Source organism: Dasypus novemcinctus, chromosome 22 (genome assembly GCF_030445035.2).
Source record: "Dasypus novemcinctus isolate mDasNov1 chromosome 22, mDasNov1.1.hap2, whole genome shotgun sequence".
NCBI classification, from domain to species: domain Eukaryota; kingdom Metazoa; phylum Chordata; class Mammalia; order Cingulata; family Dasypodidae; genus Dasypus; species Dasypus novemcinctus.
Genome location: NC_080694.1, coordinates 7,125,086 through 7,151,166, shown reverse-complemented (window position 1 = coordinate 7,151,166; position 26,081 = coordinate 7,125,086). Strand labels below are relative to the sequence as shown.

General features: G+C 43.3%; 1 protein-coding gene across 5 annotated transcripts in view; it reads left to right on the top strand.

The window, feature by feature from the left end:
• Nucleotides 1–26,081, top strand: part of LOC111759351 (ral guanine nucleotide dissociation stimulator-like) — a 127,376-nt gene that overhangs the window by 19,542 nt on the left and 81,753 nt on the right. Inside the window, exon 1 of one of the 5 annotated variants that reach the window (XM_071210946.1) lies at nucleotides 11,625–11,805. The exons of the other annotated variants lie outside the window; for them this stretch is intronic. The gene's annotated coding sequence lies outside the window, so the exon portion shown is untranslated. Of the gene's footprint in view, nucleotides 1–11,624; nucleotides 11,806–26,081 lie in introns of those variants that run through there. 5 annotated transcript variants of the gene reach the window in all.

Here is a 26,081-nt window from a genome sequence, read left to right as displayed (position 1 = left end):
GTTCTTACAGCATTCCTTCTTACAACTGAGTAATATTCCATTGTATGTATATACCACAATTTGTTTATCCATTCATTGGTTGATGGACTTTGGGTTGTTTCCAAATTTGGCAATAGTGAATGATGCCACTCTCAACATTGGTGGGCATATATCTGTTTGTGTCCCTGCTTTCAGTTCTTCTGGGTATATACCCAGCAGTGGGATTGTTGGATCATATGGTTGTTCTATAGTTAGCTTCCTGTGGAACAGCCAAAATGTCCTCCACCGTGGCTGTACCATTCCACATACCCACCAGCAGTGGATGACAGTTCCCATTCCTCCACGTCCTCTCCAACATTTGTAATCCACTGTTTTTTTTAATCACTGCCCATCTAATGGGTGTAGATGATATCTCATTGTACTTTTGATTTGCATTTCCTTAATAGTTAGTGATGTTGAGCATCTCTTCAAGTGCTTTTTAGCCATTTCTATTTCTTCTTTAGAGACGTGTCTGTTCAAATCACTTGCCCATTTTTAAAACGGGTTGTTAATTTTTTTATTTTTGAGGTATAAGAGTCCTTTATATATGCTGGATACTAGGCCTCTATCAGATACATGGTTACCAAATATTTTCTCATATTGTATAGGCTGCCTTTTCACTTTCTTGACAAACTCCTCTGAGGCATGTAATTTTTTTTTTTTTTTTTTTTTTTGAGGAGGTGTAGGATTCCTTTATATATGCTGGATATTAGTCTTCTTTGATGTCCTTTAATAGTGTTGTGTAGTTTTCTGTTCGTAAGTCATTTCCATCTTGGGCTGTTCAGTTCATCTTTCTTCTTTCATCAGTGTAGGCTGCCTGTCTGTTTCTAGGAATTTGCCCATTTCCTCTGAATATCCTTTTGGTTGGCATAAAAGTTTTCAGAGTATCCTCTAATGATACACTTTATTTCTGTGGCGTCAGTGGTGATATCTCCTTCCTCATTCTTATTTTATGTATTTGCATCTTTTTTCGTTTTTTGTTAGCATAGCTAAGGGTTTGTCAATTTTATAGATTATCAAGAACCAGCTTTGCTTTTGTTTATTGTTTCTGGTGTTTTTTTTCTAGGGTTTTCTTATTTTTTATTTCATTTATTTCTGCACTAATCTTTGTTATTTCCTTCTTTCTACATCATTTGGGGTTAGTTTGTTGTTCTTTTCTAGTTTCTCCAGGTGCCTAGTTAGGTCTTTGATTTTAGCACTTCTCTTTTAATATAGGCATTTAAGGCTGTGAATTCATTCTCAGTACATCTTTTGCTGCATACCATAGGGTATGATACTTTGTTGTAATTTTCATTTGTTTCAAGGTAGTTATTGATTTCTTTTGGAATTTCCTCCTTGATCTACTGATTGTCTGAGTGTGTTGTTTAACTTCCATATCTTTGTGCCTAATCTGCTTCTGTGCCTGTCGCTGATTTCCAGTTTCATTCCGTTGTTGTCAGATTAATTATTTTGTATAATTGCAGTCTTTTGGAATTCATTGAGGGTTGTTCTGTGGCCTAGCACGGGGTCTATCCTAGAGATTGATCCATGTGCACTTGGGAAGAATGTACATTCCAGCGTATTTGGGTGTAATGTTCTGTGTATGTCTGTCAGGTCCAGATCCTCTAATGTATTATTCAAGGCCTTTGTATATTTATTGATTCTCTGTTGAGATGTTCTGTCTAATGGTGTTAACGGCGTATTAAAGTCCCCCACAATAATTGTAGAGCCATCTGTTTCTCTACGTGGTTTTTCCAGTGTTTACCTCATGGATTTTGAGGCACCCTGGTTAGGTGTGTAAATGTTTATGATTATTCTTTCTTTTTGAGTGATTTCTCCCTTTATTAATATATGTGTCCTTTTTTCTCCCTTACAATAGTTTTGAATTTAAAGTCTATTTTATGTGATATTAGTACGGCTATTCTTTGCCCTTTTCTGATTGTGTAAAATTGTTTTCTAACCATTCACTTTTAGTCTCCTTGTGTTCCTGGATCTAAGGTGAAATTCTTGTAGGCAGCATCTGTACCATATGTGTTTATTTCTCTTTTTATCTTTTCAGTTATTCTTACGCTCTCTTCTACCTCTTTCTCTCCTGTTTTTTCCTTTCATCCTGCAGAACTCCGTTAGTATTTCTTGAAGGGCAGGTTTATTATGGACAAACTCTCTTAGTTTCTGTTTATCTATTAATATATTGAATTCTCCCTCATTTTTGAATGCCCCTTTGCTGGATAGAGAAATCTTGGCTGGAAGTTTTTTCATTTTAGCACCTTAATCATGTCATACCACTGCCTTCTTACCTCTGTGGCTTCAGATGATGTAGTAGTTTCATATAATTGATGAATTCCAAAAAGAAATGTTGGATTATGTTTGCAATCTGATCTGTACGTGGGCATGATTGAGTTATGATTAGGGCGTTGAGTCAGATGAGAAATCAGTACCTAATCTTATCGAGCTTCCCTTGTATGTGATGGATCTCTTTTCTCTTGCTGCTTTTAATATTCTTTCTTTGTCTTGAGCATTAGGCAGTTTGACAAGTACATGTCTTGTGTTAGGATTTATATGTTTGCATGTGCTGCACTTCCTGGACATGTACATCTATGTCCCTTAATAGAGTTGGGAAATTGTCAGCCATTATTTCCTCCAACACTCTTTCTGTCCCCTCTCCCTTCTTTTCTCCCTCTGAGATGCCTGTAATGGATATGTTGTGGATTTTGTGTTGCCTTTCAAATCCTTAAGTCCCTCCTGGAGTTTTAAAATCTTTTTATCTATTTGTTCTACTATCTGATTTCAGATGTACAGTCTTCCACAACACTGTCTCTCTTCTCTGCCTTTTCAAATCTCCTGTTACGTGCTACTGGTATATTTTTGATTTCCTGCATTGTGCCATTTGCCACCCTTGTATATGGTATCTTTTTAGGTATGTTTACAATTTCTTTAGTATGTTCCTTCAATGTTTTCTTAATATCCTTAATCTCTTCTTGCACTTCATAAAGTTGATTCATGATATTTGTTTGCTCATCCATATTCTGTATCTCCTCCTGTTTTTTAGTTTGCCATTAGACTGGGTCATGTCTTGTTTCTTAGTATGACTTACCATTTTTATTGCTTTCTAGGCATCTGTTCATCTTGATGGGTTTCTTCAGTAGGTTAGCTTCTCTTTCTTCTCTAGGGTTATATTTTGTTCTTTTTGTGCTTTGTAAGGTTTCATTTTGATTCTTCATTTCATTTATTCTGTTTTGTTTTATGTTGTCTGTTTCTTTGAAAAAAAATATGACCAGAGAAAAGGAAAGATATAAGAATAGAAAAAGAAAAATAGTAGTAGTACTAGTAATAAAAGGTAGAAGGGGTGCTGTAGAAGACCTAGGAAAATAATTTATATGAGTAAAAAATCTTAAGTACAGAAGAATAAGGTTTAAAAAGTGGAATATAAAAAATGAAATGGGAAATAAAATAGAGCAAAATATATAGAATGAATTAAAAGCCTGGGATGATGAAAAGAGAGGAAAAGAAAATAGAAAAGGAAAAAAAAAGAAAGGAAGTAAAAATATAAGGAAAGGAACAGAAAAAAGAGAAATAAAAATTGAGAAATACTGAAGCCCAAACAAAAAGTGGTGGGATGAATGAAAACAACGGTAAACAAAAGATAGAAAAAGGAAGGAAAGAAAAGAAACAACATAGATAGACAAAAATGAGTAAAAGTGAAAAAAGAGGGGACAAAGAAAGGGGAAACATAAAAATGAAAGAAAACAGCAGCAACAACAAAACAACGGAGGAAACACTACCTTCCATTTGGGCCCCTAAGGGTGATAGCCTGGGTTTTTGCAGTTACAGTTTAAAAAGTTAAAATTGAAAAAAGTTTTGTTTTTGTTTTTTAAGGAAATAACAGATCCAAGAAAGCCTAAAACAAAAAGAATGTCTGTATGTTCCTTGTCATAAAGTACAAGCTGGATGCCTGACACCCAGGTGGCTCATGCTCTTGACTGACCTGGGAATCAAACCTGGGGCTTCCTATATGCAAGTCAGGAATTCCTCAACTGAGCTGCCTTGTCTCCTTAGGTTAACTCGTCTTTAGAGAGCTAGCTGCCACCTTTCCCAGGTGTGTTTAGACTTGTGTAGCTTGCTAGAGTCCTGCTGATGAGGTGCCTGTGCCCAACCCCTCTCCACTGTCATTACTTTCTCGCCCCAGGTGGGCAGCTGGGTGTTACAGCCGGCCTGAGGGGAACCCCCCTCCCTTCTCCCAGTCAGGTCCGGGTCCCTTATGAGATTCACAGGTGCCGTTGCTAGACAAAGTGACCACAAAGAAACCACCTGGCTGTGCCAGACCCCTCTTCCTCCCAGGACACTCCCCCTCCCTGTCCCTTGGCAGCAGCAAGCCAGGGGCCATGCAGTTACTTGCTGTGACTGTGGGGTATATGTGCTGTTTCCAGCACAGGGGTAAGCAGCTCAGTTTTCTTTATCTTTCTAGTACCTTCCTAGATGGCTCAGGGCACCTTCCTGTTCTGTATAACTCCAAAGCAGCTCCTCTAGATAGGTCCCTGTCTTCTCCCCTTTTATTCTTAGAGGATATGTCTCTGGATTTTCATGCTGCCCCTACCCTCTGCCACCACAGAACTCATGCTTCATCCTTAATTCTCCAGTCTTTCCTTATTCAGAAATCTATGAATACTCTTAGGCTAAAATCACCTTGTTTCCACAAACCTTAGATGAGATTTTTGTGTCATGGTCATCTGCGGTTTGTGGAATCAAAGCCTTCAAACATGGATATCTATTTCCTACCTTGTAAATTTCTAATATTCTAAATAAGAAATTTTCTAAATTTCTACCATCTAATTTCTAAATTTGGAGTTCAGAAATAGAGCCTCATGTCTATAGATGCATGGCGGTAAGAATAGTCTTTAATAAATTGGGAAAGAATGGTCTTTAACAAATTGTTCTGGAAGAAATGGCTGTTCATTGGCAAAGGAAAGAAGGGGACACCTGTCTCTCACCCCATATTCAAAAAATTAACTCAAAATGCGTAAAAAACCTAAATATATGAACCAGGACTATAAAACAAGAAGAAAAATAAAACATAAAGAAGCATCTTCAGATCACTATATTCGGCAATGTTTTCTTAGACTTGACACCTAAAGCACAAGCAACAAAAGAAGGAAGAGCTCAGTGGGACCTTATAAAAACTAAATTTTCTGTGCATCAAAAGGCCTTATCATGAAAGTAAGAAAGAAAATTTATTAGTGTAAGAAAATACTTGGAAATCACATATCTAGTAAGAGTTTAATATCTAAATTATCTAAAACCCAAAATAATAACAAGGCCTAGAGCAACTTTGTGCCTGGGAATTTCCTTCTGTCAGCCTTCATGTTACTCAAATGTGGCCAGTCTCGAAGCCAAACTCAGCATGTAAATGCAATGCCTTCCCCCCAGCGTGGGACATGACACCCGGGGATGAGCCTCCCTGGCAACGAGGGACCACTATCAACTACCAACTGATGATGCAACTGGAAAATGACCTTATACGGAAGGTTCAATGCGGATCAGCAGAATATCCATGTCTACATAAAATACCATGACTTTAAAATGCTGTTTGACCTAAAGTAAGGGGGAAATGGAAAGGAGAAATGAGTTTATATGGCTACGAGTTTCTAAAAAAGAGTCTGGAGGCTGGCAGAAGGTTTGCCCTCATGCACAACTGAGCAGAGTCAGAGAGACAGATAAAGCAGATACAACCCCCAGATATTGGTTCCTTTGAGGGCTAAAGAGACCCATGGGAGTTATGGTCATGGCCGATGGGGTTAACTACCAGGGCAGATGGCCCCTCTTTGGAAATGGTGTTTATGTGTGAAGAATCTGGACTCAGATGGGATCTCCCTTCATAAGACTTTCATGCTAATGTGCTGGAGGTGCAGTTAATGTTGGGGTTTAAGATATATTTAGGGGATTTGAATCTCTGGACTGACAATGTGATAGCCAGATCCTGAGCCTCAACAGACTCCAGCACCTACAATCTGATTTATTGGACTTACCACACTCAGCTAAGATGGAGGTGAAGAAGGACAACCACCACACCATGGAGCCTAGAGTGATTACAACTGAAAATGGGAGGATTGCATCCAGCATCCAGGTGGAATCTGAGCCTCCTCTTGACATAAAGGTGCAATGGACACAACCAATCCAGTGTCCACATAGAAGAGGTGGCATTGGATTGGGAAAAGTGGACATAATGGACAAAGGGTATGGGGAAAGGCAGGAAGAGATGAGAGGTGGAGGCGTCTTCGGGACATGGAGCTGCCCTGGATGGTGCTTCAGAGGTAATCACCGGACATTGTAAATCCTCACAGGGCCTACATGATGGAATAGAGGAGAGTATGGGCCATGATGTGAACCAATGTATATGAGGTGCAGAGGTGCCCAAAGATGTACTTACCAAATCCAATGGATGTGTCATGATGATGGGAACGAGTGTTGTTGGGGGGGGGGGAGAGGGGGGGTGGGGGGGCGGGGTTGAATGGGACCTCACATATATATTTTTAATGTAATATTATTACAAAGTCAATAAAAAATAAAAAAATTAAAAAAAATAAATAAATTATCTAAAGAAATCCTATAAATCTGGAATAAAAAGACAAGCAACCTATTTTAAAAAGGGCAAAAGTCTTGGATAGACATTTCTCCAAAGAAGATATATAAATATCCCAGAAGTACATGAAAAGATCCTAGAAATCATTAGCTATTAAGGAAATGCAAATCAGAACTACAATCTGATTCCAGTTCATACCCATTAAAAAGACAACTACTGAAAAAATGGACAGTTATAAGGGTTGGAGAGGATGTGGATAAATAGGAATATTCATCCATTGGTGGTGGTAAAAAAAAAATAGTTGTAGTTGCTGTGGAAGACTGACAGTTCCTCAGAAAACTAAGTATAGAATTACCATATGAACCAGCAATCCCACCAGGACGGAACCAGGACCTGAAAGCAGTTCCCACTCTAAGCCTTAGGCCTCTTGGCGTTTGCACCACAGCTTTGAAGAACTCCACGGTGCTGGCCTTCTCTGGCTCAAGTTCCTTTAGATTCACATGGTCAGAGTCTGAGTCACTATTTTAACATTTTTTGTTCTTAGAAAAATAAAATATTTTATGTACTCCAGCACTGATGCCCTAACTTTCATTCTGAAGATGAAATTATCTCACTCTTTATCTTTTTCCTTCTCCCTGACAATTTTTGAAGATTTCTTTTAGGACATGGCTGTTAGCAATAGGCTTCTACATTTTTTTTTTTTTTAACCTAGGAAGGTATTTATTCTTAAGATTTGATGCATAATGTCTCTAAATACGGAGAACTTGAATATATAGTGTTGGAATTTTTTAACATTATATATTACAAGTAACCGTCTTCTTAGACTCTTAAGGATTTTTTTTCTGTAATTCTATCATCGTTTTTATAGAGGTAATTTATTTGTTTATTTAACTTTCTTTCAGTTCTTTGAAAACTAATACAGGTTGAATGTAATTTGCTTAGATAATACTTCTTTTTTTTAATGCATTTCAGTTTTTTTTTTAAAGATTTATTTACTTATTTAATTCCCCAATCCCCCCCCCCCCCCCCCCCGGTTGTGTGTTCTGTGTCTATTTGCTGCTGTCTTGTTTCTTTGTCCACTTCTGTTGTCGTCAGCGGCACGGGAAGTGTGGGCGGTGCCATTCCTGGGCAGGCTGCACTTTCTTTCGCGCTGGGCGGCTCTCCTTATGGGTGCACTCCTTGCACGTGAGGCTCCCCTATGCGGGGGACACCCCTGCGTGGCAGGGCACTCCTTGCGTGCATCAGCACTGCGCATGGCCAGCTCCACACGGGTCAAGGAGGCCCAGGGTTTGAACCGCGGACCTCCCATGTGGTAGACGGATGCCCTAACCACTGGGCCAAGTCTGTTTCCCTAGATAATACTTTTAAAAATATTTTTTATTTACTTTTCAAAGACACATAGATCACACAAAACATTACATTAAAAAATATAGGAGGGGGAAGCGGCTATGGCTTGCTTAAACAGTTGGGCTCCCGTCTACCATGTGGGGGCCTCCTGTTGGCATCCCAGGGCCTTCTTGTGAAAGCAGGCTTGCCTGGCAAGCTGGGATGTGCTGCCAGTCCGGGTGCCGCAGCCTGCCACCCAGCCCGCATGGCCACGGAGTGCCACTGGCCCCCAAGCGCCACAGAGAGCTGACTTAGCAAGGGGACACAAAAAAAAGGGAGACAAGCAAAAAACCCGAAAAACCAAAACACAGAAGAACTTGCAGCAAATGCACAGAGAGGAGACAGCAAACAAGCCACAAGGGAAGGGGAATAAATAATTTAAAAAAAAAAATTAAATACCTGAGGGAAGGCTATCTAGGCGAGCTGCGGTGGGCCAAGGGAACCGGTAGAACGGACGGGCTTCCTGCTCTCCGCAGGGGCATGGGCGAGTCCCGCCCTCCCTGTCTGGCGAACGGGCCGCCTGCTCTTCGCCGAGGTATGGGCGAGCCACGCCCTCTCGACCGTTCCTGCCTCACCGCCAAGCCCGACCTACTGCCTCCCCCTCTTCCCCCTCGCTGGGGCCATGCCATCCAAGACCACTAGCCAATCCCCGCCGCCAACTTTCACATCGCCTAACTCCCACCAGCTCCAACCGACCAACCAACGCCCCACACGCTGCCTCCTGCCTGCCCCGTCCCCTCACCCCACAATACATATTGTCCAGCACTTCCTGGATAAAGCAGACTGCACATTGCCACCACTTGCCGTCTCCGCAGCATTCTTCGCGCCCGCTGTGCGTCCGTCTAGCCCCTCGTCCCAAGCAGCCTGGGCAAAGCCAAAGGAACCCCCAACTTCAAATACCGACAAAGAAGTACACACAGTGAATGGACACAGAGCAGACAGCACACAAAATGACATGGGGGGTGGGGATTAAAAAAATACATTATTCTCAAAAAAAAAAAAATAGGAGGTTCCCAGATGCCCCACTTCCCACTCCCCCCACTTTTCCCACATAAAGAGGTTCTTTCATTAGTGTGGTACATGCATTACATTTGATGGATACATTTTGAAGCTCTGCCACACAGCATGGACTGTTACTTACAGTGTAGTTTACACTCTTTTCCAGTCCATTCAGTGTGTTATGGCAGGATACATAATGTCCTGAATCTGTCCCTGCAGTGTCATTCAGGACATCTCCAAGTCTCAAAAATGCACCTGAGTCCAGTCAATGATATAATTGTTTCCGTTGCTAGAGTCACGATGATTCTGTAGTAGAATATCAGTTCCACTCTAGTCCATATTTTATTCCTCTGTCCTGAGGACCTTGGGATGGCGATGCCAAGTCCTTCTCTTGATTGAGAAGGAGCTTCTTTCCCACATGGCTGGTGGATGTGACTCTCATGACCACAGCTATAGGCTCTCTTGGTTCCTTGGTGTGGTGGTTATCCATCCTCACCTCCGTTTCAACTGACCTGGGTAATTCCATTGAACTGGAGTGTAGGTGCTGCAACACTACAGAGGCTCAGGGCCCAGCTGGCACATGGGCAGCCCAGAAATCTAAGTCTCCTGTGCATACTGCAATCCCAGCACCAACAACAGGTTCAGAAGAGGCATGCGTAGAAAGTCACATTTGAATCCAACATCCTCACACTTAGGAGTACAAATTCCAAATTAGGGCCCACCATTAAGGCACTGATCTCTCGAGCTATCTGCGATGACCGTAGGACCAGGGTGTCTTCGTAGCCCTCAGGAGCACTACTACCTGGGGTTGTCTAGTATCATCTTTGGTTATCTATTGAGATCCTGCTGAGACGTGCATAAGCATGACCCCTCTGATGACCTCACAACTCAGTTTGAAGCCTCTTAGGTCTCTCAACCTATCTTCCAGACTCTAGCTCTCTGAGTCGGCTCGATTTGCTTAACTCATATCAGAGAGGTCATGTAATATTTGTCCTTTAATACTTGCCTTGCTTCACTCAACATAAGGTTCTCAAGATTAATCCATGTTATCCCGTGTTTCTGTACTGTATTCGTTCTTGGAGCTGTGTAGCATTCCTTTGTATGTGTATAGCATATTTTGTTTATGCACTCATTTGTTGAGGGGATTTAGGTTGAATCCATCTTTTGGCAATAGTGAATAATGCTCCCGTGAAACATTGGTGTTCGTGTATCCGTTGATATCCTTGTTTTCAATTCTTCTGGTTATATACCCAGCAGTGGAATGCTGGGTCATATGACAGATCTATAGTTAGTTTTTTGAGGAACAGCCAGTCTCTCCTCCACAATGGATGGACCATTCTACATTCCCACTGTCAGTGGATGAGGGTTCCCATTCCTCCACATCCTCTCCAACACTTGTAGTCCTCTGGCCTTTAATAGCCATCAGTATATTGGGTCTAAGATGGTATCTCATTGTAGTTTTGATCCCTTATAGTTAGTGATGTTGAGCATTTTTTCATATGCCCTTTAGTCATTTGTATTCCTTCTTTGGAGAAGTTCAAATCTCTTGTCCTTTTTTAGAATGCGTTGTTTGTCTCCTTACTTTTGAGATAAAGGATTCTTTTCATATGCTAGATATCAGGCTCCCATCAGATATATGGTTACCAAATATTTTCTTTTATTGGGTAGGCTGTCTTTTCACTTTCTTGACAAACTTCTTTGAGGTGCAAAAGGTTTTAATTTTGAGGACTTCCCTTTTTCTGCTCCTGCCTTGAATGTGAAGTTCATGAGTGGATTTCCTGTTACAGGTCCCTGTAGATGTTTCCTTACATCGTCCTCCAAGGTCTTCATGGTCTTGGCTTTTGTGTTTAGAACTTTGATCCATCTAGAGTTGATTTTTTAATAAGGTTTGAGATGGTGTTGCTCTTTCAATCTTTTGCATATGGATATACAATTTTCCAATCACCATTTTTTGAAGAGGTCGTTCTCTCTCAGTGAGTAGGCTTGGTGGCCTTGTCGAATACCAGGTGATTCCATTGGTCAGTCTGTCTATCCTTGTGAGAATACCATGCAGTTTTTGACCCCTGTTGCTTTGTAGTATGTTTTAAAGTCAGATAATGTGAGTCCTCTGATTTGATTTTCCTTTTTCAATATGTCTTTTACTGTTCTGGGCCTTTTGCCCTTCCAAATACATTTCATAGGTAGTTTTCCCAATTCAGTAAAAAATGCCGTTTTGATTTTTATTGGGATTGCATGAAGTCTGTAGTTTAGTTTGGGTAGGATAGCCATGTTAATGATATTTATTCTTCCTTTCCATAAACAGGGAATATTCTTCCATTTATTTACGTCTTCTTTGATTTCCTTGAACAGTGTTGTGTAGTTTTCTGTGTATGTCATTTACAGCTGTAGTTAAACTTATTCCGAAGTATGTGATTTTTAAAATTTACTATTTTAAATCATAGTTTTTTCCTTCATTTCCTCCTCAGATTGGTCATTATTGGTGTACATAACTGTTGTGATTTTTGCACAGGTGGTGTCCCGCGGGCAAGTTCGGCTGTACCATGGTTGGGTGCCTGGCGCTGTCCGTCAAGGGTAGGGTCCCTCCCCTTTAGGGGCGTGGAGTCCCGGAGCGGGGCGGAACCTCATTGGCCCAGGCGCAGGCGCAGGCGCAGAAGCTCCGCCCCTCAAGTCCCGCCCAGTCCGCGTCCCTGCGGCTCCTCTAAGAGCTCGCGGTGTTTGGGGGGCGCGTGAGGAAGTACTGGCGTGTTCCGGGGGTGCCCCCCTGTACCCCGAGGGCAGGAGGTACCTGTGTAGGCCGGCGTGTGGGGCGCTTAAGGGCCCCCCCTGTGTTCCCACCCACGGTAGCGGTAAGTTTGTGGACCCAACTTGGCGTCGGGGCGGGGCGCAGGTGGGCGGGGACCCCAGAGGCGCGGGAAAGCGGGCGAGCGAGCCTCCCCTTGCTGCGTCCAGGAGGCGCCCGTGCCGCGCCCCCTAAAGTTCCTGCTGGCTCGCCTGCGGGGCACGGGTCCCGGAAAGTTGTGCGCAGTGCACCCTCAGACCCTGTTGGGGACCAGGCCGGGCCGCGCCGGGTGGGGCGCTGCTTCTGCAGACGGGGGGCGCAGGGTGCAGTCGGGGGTCCCGGCCCAGCCCGGCTGGCCTGTGTCGCGGGGCGCCGTGTCTGAATAAGGGTCCCGCGTCCCCGGCAACGGCGGCCCGCTCCTCCCCGTGCTCCTTCCTGTCCCCCCACGGACCCTCCTAACCCCCCCTTCCCCTGGCCCCTCCTACAACCCCCGCCCACTGTACTTTTTCCCCAAAAAAAGTTCCTGTTCTCCCAAGGTCCTTCCTCCCTTCCAGGGTCCCTTCCCCACCTCCAAGGTCCCGTCCCCCCTCAGACCGTCCTGCCTTCCCCATGGTCCCTCCTCACCCCCAAAGTCTCTCCTGTCCCCTCCAAGGTCCCTCCTCTTCCCCCCACAGTGTCTCCTGTTCCTGGATGGTCCCTCCTGCTCTGCCATGCTACCTCCACCCCCACAGTTCCTCCTGTCGCCCCCACTGTTCCTCCTATCCTCGCCACTAAGGTCCTACACCCTCAGAGGTCCCTCCTGCCTCCCCACAGTCTGCCCCTCCCAGTGGTCCCTCCTTACCACCCACTGCCCCTCCCCCCCTTCCCTCCTGCCTTCCAGGCTGCCTCCACCCTCATGGTCACTCCCACCTCCCCAAGGTCCCTTCCCACCAAGGTCTTTCCTCACCCTCGAGGTCTTTCCTGCCCCTTTCAAGTTCCTCCTCCACCCCTACCTTTCCTCCTCCCCTCAGTCCCTCCTGCTCCTCCACCATCTCTCCTCTTGCCTCATGGTCCCTCCTTCCCCTCATGGTCCCCCCCCATTGTCCCATCTGCCCCCCACAGTCCCTTTGCTCCCCCAAGGTTCCTCTCCAACATCCCTTTGTCCCCCCCCAGTCCCTCTTGCTCCCCACCAAGATCCTCCCTGTTCTGCCAGGCTTCTTCCACCCCCACAGTTCCTCCCACTTCCCTAGGCCCCTCCCTCCCCCCCATGGTGCCTCCTAGCCCCAAAGTCCCTCCTCCAGCCCACATTCCCTCCCACCAAGGTCCCTCCTGCCACCCCATGGTCTCTACTCCCCACCACCAACCCCCACAGTATCTCCAACCCCCCAAGGTCCCTCTTGTCCCCCCACTGGTCCCACCTGCCCTGCTGCACTCCCTTTATTCCCACAGTTCCTCTCGCCTCCCCATGGATCCTCCCCCTCAAGGCCCCTCCTTCCACCTCCATGCTCCCTCCTTCCCCCCAATGCTCCCTCTTCTCCCCCCCATGCTCCCTCTTACCCCCCCATGCTCCCTCTTAAACCCACCCCACGGCCCCTACTGCCCCCCCACGACCCCTCCCCACCATGGTCCCTCCCGTCCCCCCCTGCCCCCCATGCTCTCTCCACTCTCACATTCACCCCTGCCTCCCCACAGTCCCTCCCCTACATGGTCCTCTTCTCCCCCAGTGTCCCCTCTCCTCTTCCAAAGTCCCTCTCCCTCTCTTGTGGTTTCCCTCCTCCATGATTCCCCCACCCATGGTCTCTCCCCCCCCCCCCCCGCCAAAGTGTGTCCCCCCACATTCCCTCCTGCCTCCCCTTGGTCTCTCCTGCCCCCCACAGCCCTTCCAGCCACCCCATGACCCCTTCTCCACACCTATGGTCCCTCCTCCCCTCCATGGTCCCTTCTCCCCCTCCACAGTCCCCCCTCCCTCCCTGCATTCCCCAGGGTCCCCCCATTGTCTACTCCTTTGCCCCTCCTTCCGTCCTTCAGTCCTTCTGACCCTCAGGGGAGGTGCCTGGGGTCCTTCCCCTTTCAGCGACCCCTTCCCAGGCCCTACACTTTGAATTTTCCTTTGGAGCCAGGTGGAGGCTGCTTGGCTTTCTTCTCCTCCACCTGGAAAGGTCAGGCCAGGGCCTGGCCTGCAGCAGTGGCTCTTAAAGGGGTTACTGCTGAGGGGAATTGATCGCTCCCAGGGGAAGGGCTCCTGGGAAGGCCCAGGGGGAGCGTGACTGACACCCGGTGTGTGCCTGCAGGGAGCCCAGTGAATGGGGACCCCTCCCAGGAGGGGCCTCTGGGTGCAGGTTTGTGTCCAGCCTGGGAGTTTTCAGGGATCACAACAGTTTGTAATTGAAAGTGTGTATCCTTCCCCATCGGTCTGCAGGTGTGGGCCCCTCCTCCTCTTAGGTGCTTTGCATTCTGTGGGTCAAAGCCCTGGTGGGTCACTTGAGCCTTAATTATCTGTCTTTCCTGTTTTACTCTTTTCTGCTCTCTGAGATTACACAGGGCAGGTGAGGTCTGGGTCTAGGGACCCACTCCCGCTGTGTCCCCTCCTGGCTGGGGCTGCACTAGAAGCCCTGGGACAGCTTCAGCCTTGGCTTTCCTCAGCCATGGTCCCAGGGACACTCTTTTCCTTTTGGTAGTGGTTACAGCTTTTTTAAAAGTTTGATTTCTTGGAGTCATGCTGGGTGGAAATGGTTGGTGAACTCTTGCTAAGGTGGTAGCTTGCTAGGGCTGGAGGAGGGCAGCTGGCCAGCGGGGGCCACTGGATTTGGGTGCCTGCTAGGACCCTCTGCACAGACTGGGGAAGGGTGCCTGCTGGTCACCTGCCCGAGGCTGCTGAGGGAGCCCAGGGGTGTGCTGAGTATTTCCAGGAGCTCCAGGGAGCCTCTCCTTGGCAGGGGGTGACTGGGTGACTTGGGGACACCATTCTTGCCCTGCTTTGTCTGCCAAGAGCAGTCACCCAGCTGGCCTTAAAGGAGCTGGGCTCCAGAGGAAGCCTCAGTGTATACTGTTCTCAGCCTCTTAGAGGAGTTGGTCCCATTTTAGGGAAGCAGTTTAGGACTGTGGAGCTGCTGCTCTTAGGAGAGATGGGCTGGACCTTCTCAACCCCCAGCCCCCTCTTTTGTCCCCTGCCCTTCCCTCAGAAATTCTGAAGGTGGTTTTCACAGGGTTGCCACCCTGGAAGGTGGGGAGCCAGGCAGGGCTGCTGGGTGCCCTGTCACTTCCATGCAGATGACCACACTGTTCTCCCAATGCACTGTCACTCAGCAGACCCTAAGAATGATGAGGAAGAATATGATGCTGCCATCAGTGGGGAAATCTGGGAAGGTTTTATACCAGAACCTTAGCAATGAAATCTTTGGATGAGGATTAGCAGTCCTTTTTTTTTTATTAAACAAAATAATTTAATGATATATGTATATATTGTTAACATCAGTTTTATAGATACATATTAATAAAGCATACAGTTCTTTCAAAGTATACCATCCATGGTATTTGGTATAATGACATAGATGTGCATTCATTACCTCAGTCATCATTAGAATATTTTCATTATTTCAATAATAAGAAAAATAAACTAATAAGACAGTTCTTCAGCCCTGTATCTGTTTACCCTGCTAGAAATCACTTCTTTTTCTGGCTGTTCTAACACAATTATTTATGTGTTAAGCAGTTTTATTGAGATATATTCACATACCATACAGTCTATCCAAAGTGTATCATCAGTGGCTTTTAGAATAATCACAATGTTGTGCCTTCATCACCATAAAATTTTTTAGAACATTTTCAGTACTCTAAAAAAAACCGCACGTCCCTTAGCAGTCCTTCCCCAGCCCTCCATAACTGGAAATCTAACTTCATCCTTATAAACATATTTACATTTTCTGTAAATGGAATCATGTAATATATAGTACTTTGTGTCAGGTTTCTTTCCCTTAGCATAGTTATATTAACATTTTGTAGTGTTAACATTACATTTGTTCAGTTTCAAAAGATAGATCTCGTCTTGTATATGCAGTTTTATCCATATTCATATTTCACACGTGGTTTTTGCAATGCTGAAAAATAACCTTTTGGTTACTCTTATCTCTTTTTTGTTACCTCTTTTCTTGAGTAACAGATCACATGTTAAGGCTCCAATTCTCAAATCTTCAGTGTAACCTCACTTTTTTTTTTAATACTTTATTTTGTACATTTAATAATTGAATATGTAAGCAATAGTTTCTTAAAAAAGAAAATACTGTTGAATGAAGATACACATTTCTAAATTAAATATATTGGATACATATAAATTTTTTTCAGTCATACATTACAATATATTAGTTTCATAGTAATCCAGTCATATAGTATTTGTCCTTTTGTGTCTGGCTTGCTTCCCTCAACATAATATCCTCTAGATTCATCCATGTTGTCACATGTTTTCCGACTTCATTTCCTTCTTATTGCTGCATAATGCTCCATCATGTGAATACCTCAATTTGTGTTATCTGTTCATCAGTTGATGGACACCTGGGGTGTTCCCAACTTTTCACAATCGTGAATGATGCTTCTATGAACATCTGTGTGCAGATGTCTGTGTCCCTGCTACAGTTTTTCTGGGTATGTACCCAGTAGTGATATTGCAGTGTCATGTGGGAAGTTTATATTCAACTTCTTTAGGAACCACCAATCGGTCCTCCACAGTGGCTGTACCATTCTACATTCCAACCAGCAGTGAATAAGTGTTCTATCCCTCCATGTCCTCTGCAGTACTTGTGGTTCTCTTTCTGTGGCAGGGGAGGATCACTGGAGTGGGATGTCAGTGACAGGGGATAACGTGGGAGGAAGCTCACCTGGGCATACATATAAGGCATGTAAATTTATGTTCATGGGGCATTGCCGTGGTGGATGGAGATTCATAAAGTAACTGAAGGAAGATCAAATTCCCATCCTGGGGAGCTCTGCCACATTCTCTAAGACATCAGCCAGAATCCCCCAAGTACAGGGGCAGTGACTAGTGAAGGAGGATGTTCTACTAATGGACACTTGATATTGATGACTGTGCTTATGAACCTTTACACTCAAAATCAAAACTTAGCCTGGTATTACAGGGTGCCTAAGAATTGCCTCCTGGGAGCCTCCTTGTTGCTCAAATGTGGCTTCTCTCTAAGCCAAACTCAGCATATAAATACATTATCTTCCCCCCAGTGTGGGACATGACTCCAGGGTATGAGACTCCCTGGCACGAAGGGATTACTACCAAGCACCAGCTAGCAATGCAACTGGAAAAAGACCTTGACCTAAATGGGGAAAAGATAAAGATAAATGAATTTATGTGGCTAAGAGATTTCGGAGTGTGGTGAATCCAGAGGTCATCCCAGAGGTAACGCTTATGTATGTATCAGCAGGATCTCTTTGACTGCCAAAGTAGATACTACCCCAAACAACTGGGCTCCTGAGGGTTCTGGAGGCATCCAGACACTTGAGTGAGGGCAGATAGCTCAGGCGTTTGGTGCCCTGCCAGTGGTTCCTACTTTGGAATGTATGTTCCCCAGAGTGACAGAGTTGGACTCAGTTGTGGTTTCCCTATACATGGCTCTTTTGGCCTTTTACTTGCATCTATAATCAGTACTAAAGTTAGTCCTGTAGAGGCCTGTGTACCCTCCAGGTTCGTTGGGGACAGGCCCAGTGGGCTGCTTCCAATGGCAGCATGGGGAGACGGGAGGTTGCCTGAAATTAAATATTTAAAGATGCATATCTTTTTATGTACCACCTTTTCTTATCCATGCAACAGTTAGTAGACATTCATATTTTCTTTTCTAGTTTTGGCTGTCATATACTTGCCATAGGAATCATTTCACAAACACAATTTTGTTTGTCTTAGATAGATTTTTAGAGTGGAGTTAGCAAGAATTATGGTAAATTTATATTTTTAAGAATCTGACAAAATGTTTCCCAAAGTGGCAGCACCATTTTCATTCTCACCAGAAATGTAGGAGGGCTCCAGTTTTTCCACATCTTCTTTAACAGTTGGTATTATGTCTCTTGATTTTAACCATTCTAGTATATAAAGCAGATTTTAATGTATGTTTCTCTAGTGATGAAAAGAATCATTCGTTTCTTCTTTGGTAAGAATGTATTTGCATTTTTTCCCATTTTTAAGTGCAGTTTGCCTTTTTTTTTAAAAAGGCATGCAATTCATCCACAGTGCACAATCAGTGGTATTTGGCACAATCATGTAGTTATGCTTTGATCACCTCAGTCATCATCAGAGCATTTTTATTATCTCAATACTAATAAATGAAAAAACAAATAAGAAAATCCATCACCTCTCGATCTCTCTGTGCTTCTTCTACTGTCCACAGATCCCCTTTCTAGCTATTTTTGCACAAATACTTTTTTCCCTTTATAAATTGATTTATATTTACATTTTATATAATAGAATAATACATTATGTTACACAGTATATTTAGGTCATAGTAATGCAAGCCTCCTGTATTTGTCCTTTTGTGTCTGGCTTGCTTCACCATACTGTCCCCCAGGTTCATTCACGTTAAATGGTTTATGACTTTATTTCTTCTTAGCACTGCATGAGATTCCATCATGTGAATACATCACCGTTTGTTTATCCATTTACTGGCTGACGGACACCTGGGTTGTTTCCAGCTTTGCAATTGTGAATAGCACCACTATGGATGTAGGTGTGCAGATGTTTATTCATGTCACTGCTCTCAGTTCTTCTGGGTGTTTATCCAGTAGTGGTATTGCAGCATCACATGGCAAATCTATATTCACCTTCTTTAGTAACTGCCAAACAGTTCTCCACAGTGGCTGTACCATTCTGCATTCCTACTGACAGTGAATAAGTGTTCCTACCTTTCCACATCCTCTCCAGCACTTGTAGTTCTCTGACTTTTTAATAGTGACCATTCTGATAGCTGTGAGATGATATCTTGTTTTGATTTGTGTTTCCCTAATCATTAATGATGTTGAATATTTTTTCATATATTTTTTTCATTTGCATTTTTGGACAAATGTCTATTCATGTCTTTTGCCCATTCTATAACTGGACAGTTGTCTTTTTATTGTTGAGTTGTAACATCTCTCTCTATATCTTATATATTAAACCCTTATCAGACATGTGATTTCTAAGTTTTTCTCCCGTTGAATTGACAACCTTTTCACCCTTTTGACAAAGTCCTGGGAGGTGAAAAAGTGTTTAATTTTCAGGAGGTCCCACTTACCTAATTTTTCATTTGTTTGTTCTTTGGATGTAAAGTCCAAGAAACCACCATGTACCACAAGGTCTTATGTTTCCCTACATTTTATTCTAGTAGTTTTATGGTACTTGCTTTTATATTTAGGTCTTTGATCCATTTTGAGTTGATTCTTGTATAGAGAGTGAGATAGGGGTCCTCCTTAATTATTTTGGTTATAGGTAACCTGTTCTTCCAGCAGCATTTGTTGAAGCGTCTGTTTTTGTCTGATTAACACAGACTTGGTAGGCTTGTCAAAAACTAGTTGACTGTAGAGCTAAGGATTTATTCCTGTACTCTCTATTCAATTCCACTGATTGATGTATCTCTCTTTATGGCAGTATCATGGTGATTTGTCCACTGTAGCTTTGTAGTATGTTTCAAGATCTGGCAGTGAAATTCCTTCTATGTTGCTCTTTTTTTTTAAGAATACTTTTGGCTGTTCACGTGCACTTTCCCTTCCAAATGGTTTCTTAATTTTCTTTTCCATTTCTGTAAAGTAGGCTGTTGGAATTTGGATTGGTATTGCAGTGAAATCTATAATATGATCAGTTTGGGTAGGATTCACATCTTTATGCTATGTAGACTTCCAGTCCATGAACATGGAATGTCTTTCCAATTGTTTAGGTCTTTTAAAATTTCTTTTAGCATCGTTCTGTCATTTTCTCCATATAAGTCCTGTACTTCTTTTGTTAAATCGATTGGTAGGTATGAGTCTTTTTGTTGCTCTTGTAAATGGAATTTTCCCCTGATTTCTTCCTCAGATTGTGCAATGCTACTGTGCAAAAACATTACTGATCTCTCCGTGTTGATCTTGCTGCCTGCCACTTTGCTGAACTCATTTATTAGTTCAAGTAGCTTCGTTGTAGACATTTCAGAATTTTCTAAGTATTAGAGCATGTCATCCACAAATAGAGTTTCAGTTCTTTTCTTACTTGGATGCCTTTAATGTTTTTCTTCTCTAATTGCTGTACCTAGAGCTTCTATTAAAGGTTGAATAACAATTGTGTCCAGGTCTTAGAAGGAAAACTTTCATCCATTCCCCACTGGGTAAGATGTTAGCTCTATGTTTTTCATATGTGCCTCTTTTATCATATTCAGGAATTTTCCTTCTCTTTATCGCTTTTGAAATGTTTTTATAAGAAAGGAAGCTCGATTTGGTCAGATGCTTTTTCTGTCTTGATTGAGATGATCATGTTTTTTTTCCTTCAGTTTGTTAATGTGGTGTATTACATCAATTGATTTTCTTCTGTTGAACCAGCTTTGCCTACCAGGAATAAATCCCCTTTGCTTGTGATGTGTGCTGCTGGATTTGATTTATAAGTATTTTGTTGGGAATTTTGCATCAATGTTCATTAGAGAAATTGGTCTGTAAGTTTCTTTTCCTTACAGAGTCTTCATTTGATTCTGGTGTTATGGTGATGTTGGCTTTCTTAAAAGTGTGGGTTATTTTCCCACCTCTTCGATTTTTTTGGAAGATTTTAAACAGGATCGCTGTTAATTCTTTTTGAACTGTGTGGTAGAATTCGCCTGTGAAGCCATATGGTCCTGGAATTTTCTCTGTTGGGAGATTTTTGAAGACAGATTCAGTGTCTTTAAATGTGATTGGTTTGTTAAGTTGTTGTATTTCTTATAGTGTCAATGTTGGTTGGTTGTGCATTTCTAGGAAATTGCTTCTTTCATTTAGGTTTTTTTGTTTGTTGGCATACATTTTCTCAGAATATCCTCTTATGATGCTTTTTAGTTCTGTGGGGTCAGTCATAACTTCCCCCCTTTCATTTCAAATTGTATTTATTAGGTTCTTTTTTTTTTTCTTTGTTAATCTTGCTGGGGGTTTGTGTATTTTATTGAACTTCTCAAATGATCAGCTTTTAAAAAAAAATTTAATTTTTAATTCTTATTTTTTTAATTTTTCACTTCCCCCTTGCTGGCTTGCTGTCTGCTCTTTCTGTCCATTTGCTGCATTCTCTTCTCTGTTTTTGCTAGTCTCCCTTTTTTTTTGTTGTCACCTTGCCGAATCTCGGCTCTGTGGCATCTCTGTGCCGGGCAGTGCACCGTGGTGTCTGTGGGCTGGGTAGCTCTCCTCCGCACTTGGGGGCCCGTCGGCTCTCCACAGCATGCAGGGGAGCCCACCGTCACAAGGAGGCCCTGGGACGCGATCTGAGGGTCTCCCATATGGTAGGCGGGAGCTTATCTGATTGAGCCACAGCTGCTTCCCTCAAAGAACCAGCTTTTGGCTTTGATTTTCTCTATTTTTTCCTTCTCAATTTCATTTATTTCTAGCCTAATCTTTATTATTTCTTCTGTTTGCTTTGAGGATTGCTCTGCTGTTCTTTTTCTAGTTTCTCTTGTTGTTCAGTCAATTCTTGGAGTTTAGCTTTTTCTTCTTTTTTGCTATAGGCTTTTAGGTCTATAAATGTCCCTCTCAAGACTGCCTTTGCTGTATCCCATAAGTTTTGACAAGTTGTGATCTTGTTTATTTGTCTGAATACATTTACTGATTACACTTGCAATTTCTTTTTTTTTTTTTAATTTTTAAGGATTTATTTATTTCTGTCTCCTTTCTCTGCTCCCCCTGTTGTCTATTCTCTGTCTATTCGCTGTGTGTTCTTCTGTGTGCACTTATATTCTCATCAGGCTGCACTGGGATCTGTGTCTCCCTTAGTGGGCCAGCGCTCCTTGTGCGCAGCAGCACTATGTGTGGGCCAGCTCACCCTGTGAGCCAAGAGGCCCTGGGCATCGAACCCTTGGACCTCCTATATGGTAGGTGGACCCTCTGTTAGTTGAGCCACATCCGCTTCCCATATGTTGTCTTTGACCCACTGATTATTCAGGAGTGTGTTGTTTAGCCTCCACACATTTGTCAGTTTACCTTTTTCATGTCTGTTATTGATTTTCAGTTTCATTCCCCTATGATCTAAGAAGATGCTTTGTGTAATTTCAATCTTTTTATATTTATCAAGAGCTGTATTATGCCCTAACATGTGGTCTGTCCTGGAAAAGGATCCATGGGCAAGTGAAAAGAATGTATAACCCACCAGTTTGGATGCTGCTTTCTGCATATGTCTGTTAGGTCTAACTTATTGGGCATATTGTTTCAGTTCCCTATTTACTTGTTGATCTTCTGTCTAATGATGTGAGAGGTGTGTTGAAGTCTCCAGTGATTATTGTAGAGATGACTATTTCTCCCTTCATTTTTCCCAGAATTTGTTTCATGTATTTTGAGGGACCTTGGTTAGGTACGTAGATATTTATGTCTGTTTTATCTTCCTGGTTGATTGTCCTTTTTATTAATATTTAATGGCCTTCTGTATCTCTTCTCACTTCTTTGGATTTATAGTCTGTTTTGTCTAGTATTACTCTTTGGTTATCCTTTCTGTTATTCTTGCATCTCTACTCTCCTCCAAGCCTCTCTCTCCTGTCTTTTTCTTTCAGATTCTAAAGTTTCCTCTAATATATCTTTCAAGATAGATTCTTTATTACGGACTGTCTTAGTTTCTCTTTGCTTGTGAATATTTTTTACCCACTTTCATATGTGAAGGACAGTTTTGCTGGATGCAGAATTCTTGGCTGGCAGTTCTTCTCTTTCAGTCTCCAAATTGTATCATACTACTGTCTTCTTATCTCCATGGTTTCTCTTGAAGAATGTGCACTCAGTCTTACTGGGTGTCCCTTGTAAGTGATGGTTCTCTTCTCTTATTGCTCTCAGAATTTTCTCTTTATCTCTGACGTTTGACCTTCTGAGTAGTATGTGTCTTGGAATAGGTCTATTTGGATTTATTCTTTTTTTTAAGATTTATTTTTTATTTATTTCTCTCCCCTTCCTGCCACTCCCCCCCAGTTGTCTGCTCTCTGTGTCCATTTGCTGTGTGTTCTTCTGTGGTCGCTTCTATCCTTAGCAGCAGCACCAGGAATATGTATTTCTCTTTGTTGCGTCATCTTGTGTCAGCTCTCCATGTGTGCGGCACCATTCTGGGGCAGGCTGCACTTTCTTTCACACTGGGTGGCTCTCCTTTTGGGGCGCACTCCTTGGGCGTGGGGCTCCCCTACACAGGCAACACCCCTGAGTGGCAGGGCACACCTTGCGCGCATCAGCACTGCACATGGGCAAGCTCCACACGGGTCAAGGAGGCCCGGGGTTTGAACCGCGGACCTCCCATATGGTTCGCAGACCCCAGTCTATTGGGCCAAGTCCACTTCCCTGGATTTATTCTGATTGCGGTTTAGTGGGCTTCTTGGCATGTAGGTTCATTTCATGAGAGCTAGGACATTTTCACTTATTATTTCCTCAAATACTCTTTTTTTCCCCCTTTTCCCTTCTCATCTCCTTCTGGAACTCTTATGACATATATGTTGTTGCTTTTTGTGTTGTCATTCCGCTCCCTGAGCTCTTGCTCATTTCTTTCCTTTTTTTTTTCTCTCAATTTCAGCTGTTATGTCTTCCTTATCACTTCTTCTATCATTTCAGATTTGCTGTTGTATGACTTTAATGTGTTTTTTTTTTTAAAGATTTATTTCCCCCCTCCCCCATTGTCTGCGCATTCTGTCCATTCGGTGTGTGTTCTTCTTTGTCTGCTTCTGTGTCATTAGGCAGCTCTTGGAATCTGAGTTTCTTTTTGTTGCATCATCTTGCCACGTGTGCTTTCCGTGTGGGTGGCACCACTCCTGGTGGGGCTGTACCTTTGCACAGGGTGGCTCTTCTTACATGGGGAGACACTCCTTTGGGGGGCACCACTGTGCCAGGCAGCACTGCTTGAGCGCAGTAGCACTCCACGTGGGCCAGCAGGCCTTAGGTATCCAACCTTCGACCTCCCATATAGTAGGCGGAAGCTATCGATTGAGCCACATCTGCTTCCCTTTAATTTGTTTTTGATCTCACCTATTGTGTCCTTCATTCCCATTAGCTCTGTTAATTTTCTTTTTCTAGTTTCACATTTTTCTTTGTGCTTATTCTGTAAGTCCTTGTTCTCGGTCATTTCTTTAGCCATATTGTCTTTCATCTCATTAATTTGACTTTGTATATCTTGTTAATTACTTCTCTCAAATCCTGCATCTCTTTTGGGGCTTTGGTATATTCCTTCTTAGTATGGCTTGTAAATGTTCACTGATGCTAAGCATCTGATTGCGATGCAGTTTACTCAGATGCTCAATTTCTTTCTCTTTTATTGGGATTTGGTGTTGGGAGTCTGTGTGTTACTCCTGCTCTTTGATTCTTGATTCAACCTGGATCGTTAGGTTTCTTGCTGTTAGTTGCTCAAAACTGGGTTCTGGACCCAGTATATTCGTCAGTCAAAGTGGTGCTGATGCACAATACCAGAAATCTGTTAGCCTTTATAAAGGGTATTTATTTGGGGTAGTTGCTTATATACCAGGCCATGAGGTATACTTTACTTCCCTCACCATGCCATGTGTTGGAGCATGATGGATACTGATGTCTGACAGGGTTCAGACTTCCTGGGTTCCTCTCTTCCCAGGGTTCCTTTCTCTCCAGGATCAGCTCCTCTGTTTTCTCCACAAGGTGAGCTCTTGAATGTGAAGATCTCTAGGCTTTTCTCTTTCTACAAGGTTGGTTATAGACGATCCGGCAAACAGCTCTGTCCCCTCTCTTGGGCTACTGCTGTGTCTGAGGAGCTGTCTCTAATCTCTGGTGATGTTCTCCTGTGTGTTCACTTCTGGGCTCCAGCTCAAAACTCCAACCATCTCTTCTGTCATGTTGTTTTTTCTGTGAGTCCCCACCCACCAAGGAGTCGGGGATGCAACGTCCTAAAGATGTGACCCAATCAAAACACCTTGATCATTATTTAATCATGTAAACCTCTGAATAAAATATAATTTAATATGCCCAGAGGAAAAGACCAGTTTACAAACATAAGCCAATATTTCTTTTTGGAATTCATCAATAATATCAAACTGCAATACCCAGTAATGGGTTGTAGACTTGGTTCCTAGGGCATTGGGAGGGAAGCTATAAAGGCCAGCAAAAGCTAATCGAACTTATTTTTAATTTTCTCATGTGTACTACCTAGTTCTGCTAGGAGATGGCATTCTTTGCAGCCCTGTCAGTTCAGTGCCTGGTTGCAGTGTTCTTGCTGTGACACAGACTGGATCAGTGTGGGTAGAGGTTCTTGCCTGGAGATTAAGAGCCTTGTAATTTAAACTTTCTTAGAAACAGTTCTTCAGCCTTCTCTGGCAGCCCCCTCCTTTTTCCTGGGTTGGAAATGATTCCACTCCCCTCTGTGTCCTCAACAGCCATTCTGTTTAGTAGAGAAGATTGAGAGGGTCAGATCTCTTTAATCCTTTACAGGCAAATAATGGCTTGGCCCGGGCTCATGTGATGCAGCAGACCAAATCTGTTGGCCAAAAGCTGAATCAGCCTTAGGCTGTGTCCCTCTCTGTCCTGTTTCCTGCAGAGGTCAGTCTTTGACAATCAGTCCTAACTGTAAGAGAAGGAGATTGAGCCTGGAAAGGCTAGTTGGAGACACAGCAGACCAGATTTGTGGGTCAGAAGCATCAGCCTTAGGCTGTGTCCCTCTCCCTCTCCTTTCCAGGGGCAGTGGATCTCTGGAGACCTCTTTGTCTAAATTTGGCTCAGAGGCCTGAGTATTCTAAAGTCTTCAGTGTGGGGGGAGGGTGCCAGCAGTAGCAGCCTCTGCTTTCAGCTCATGGTTTTGCTGTCAGGATTCCTCTCCTTTGCTCTCTGTTCTGGGTGCTGTCCAGCCTTCACCTGCTGTCCCAATGCCTAGAAGATCTTTTTCCAGTCCATTTCAGCCTGTCCTCCAGCTACTTTTCTGGAGGAGGAGAGAGTCCCATGTCTTCCTAGTTTGCCATCTTCCTGGAAGTCTTCACCGGTGTCATCTCCAATGAATTCAGCCTCCATGGATCTGCATAAACTGACATTGCATTTAGCAAATATACTGCAGGACTTTCTGATTGATGAGAGGCAACCTTTTTGGTGAAATCAATTCAATTCTAGGCAATTCATTCTATCACATTTATTCACTAATCTTTGTGATAAATATAATTATAGGTATGAACATATTGGTGTCTTACATATAGCAATGACCACTTAGTATTCCTTCCAATATTCCAT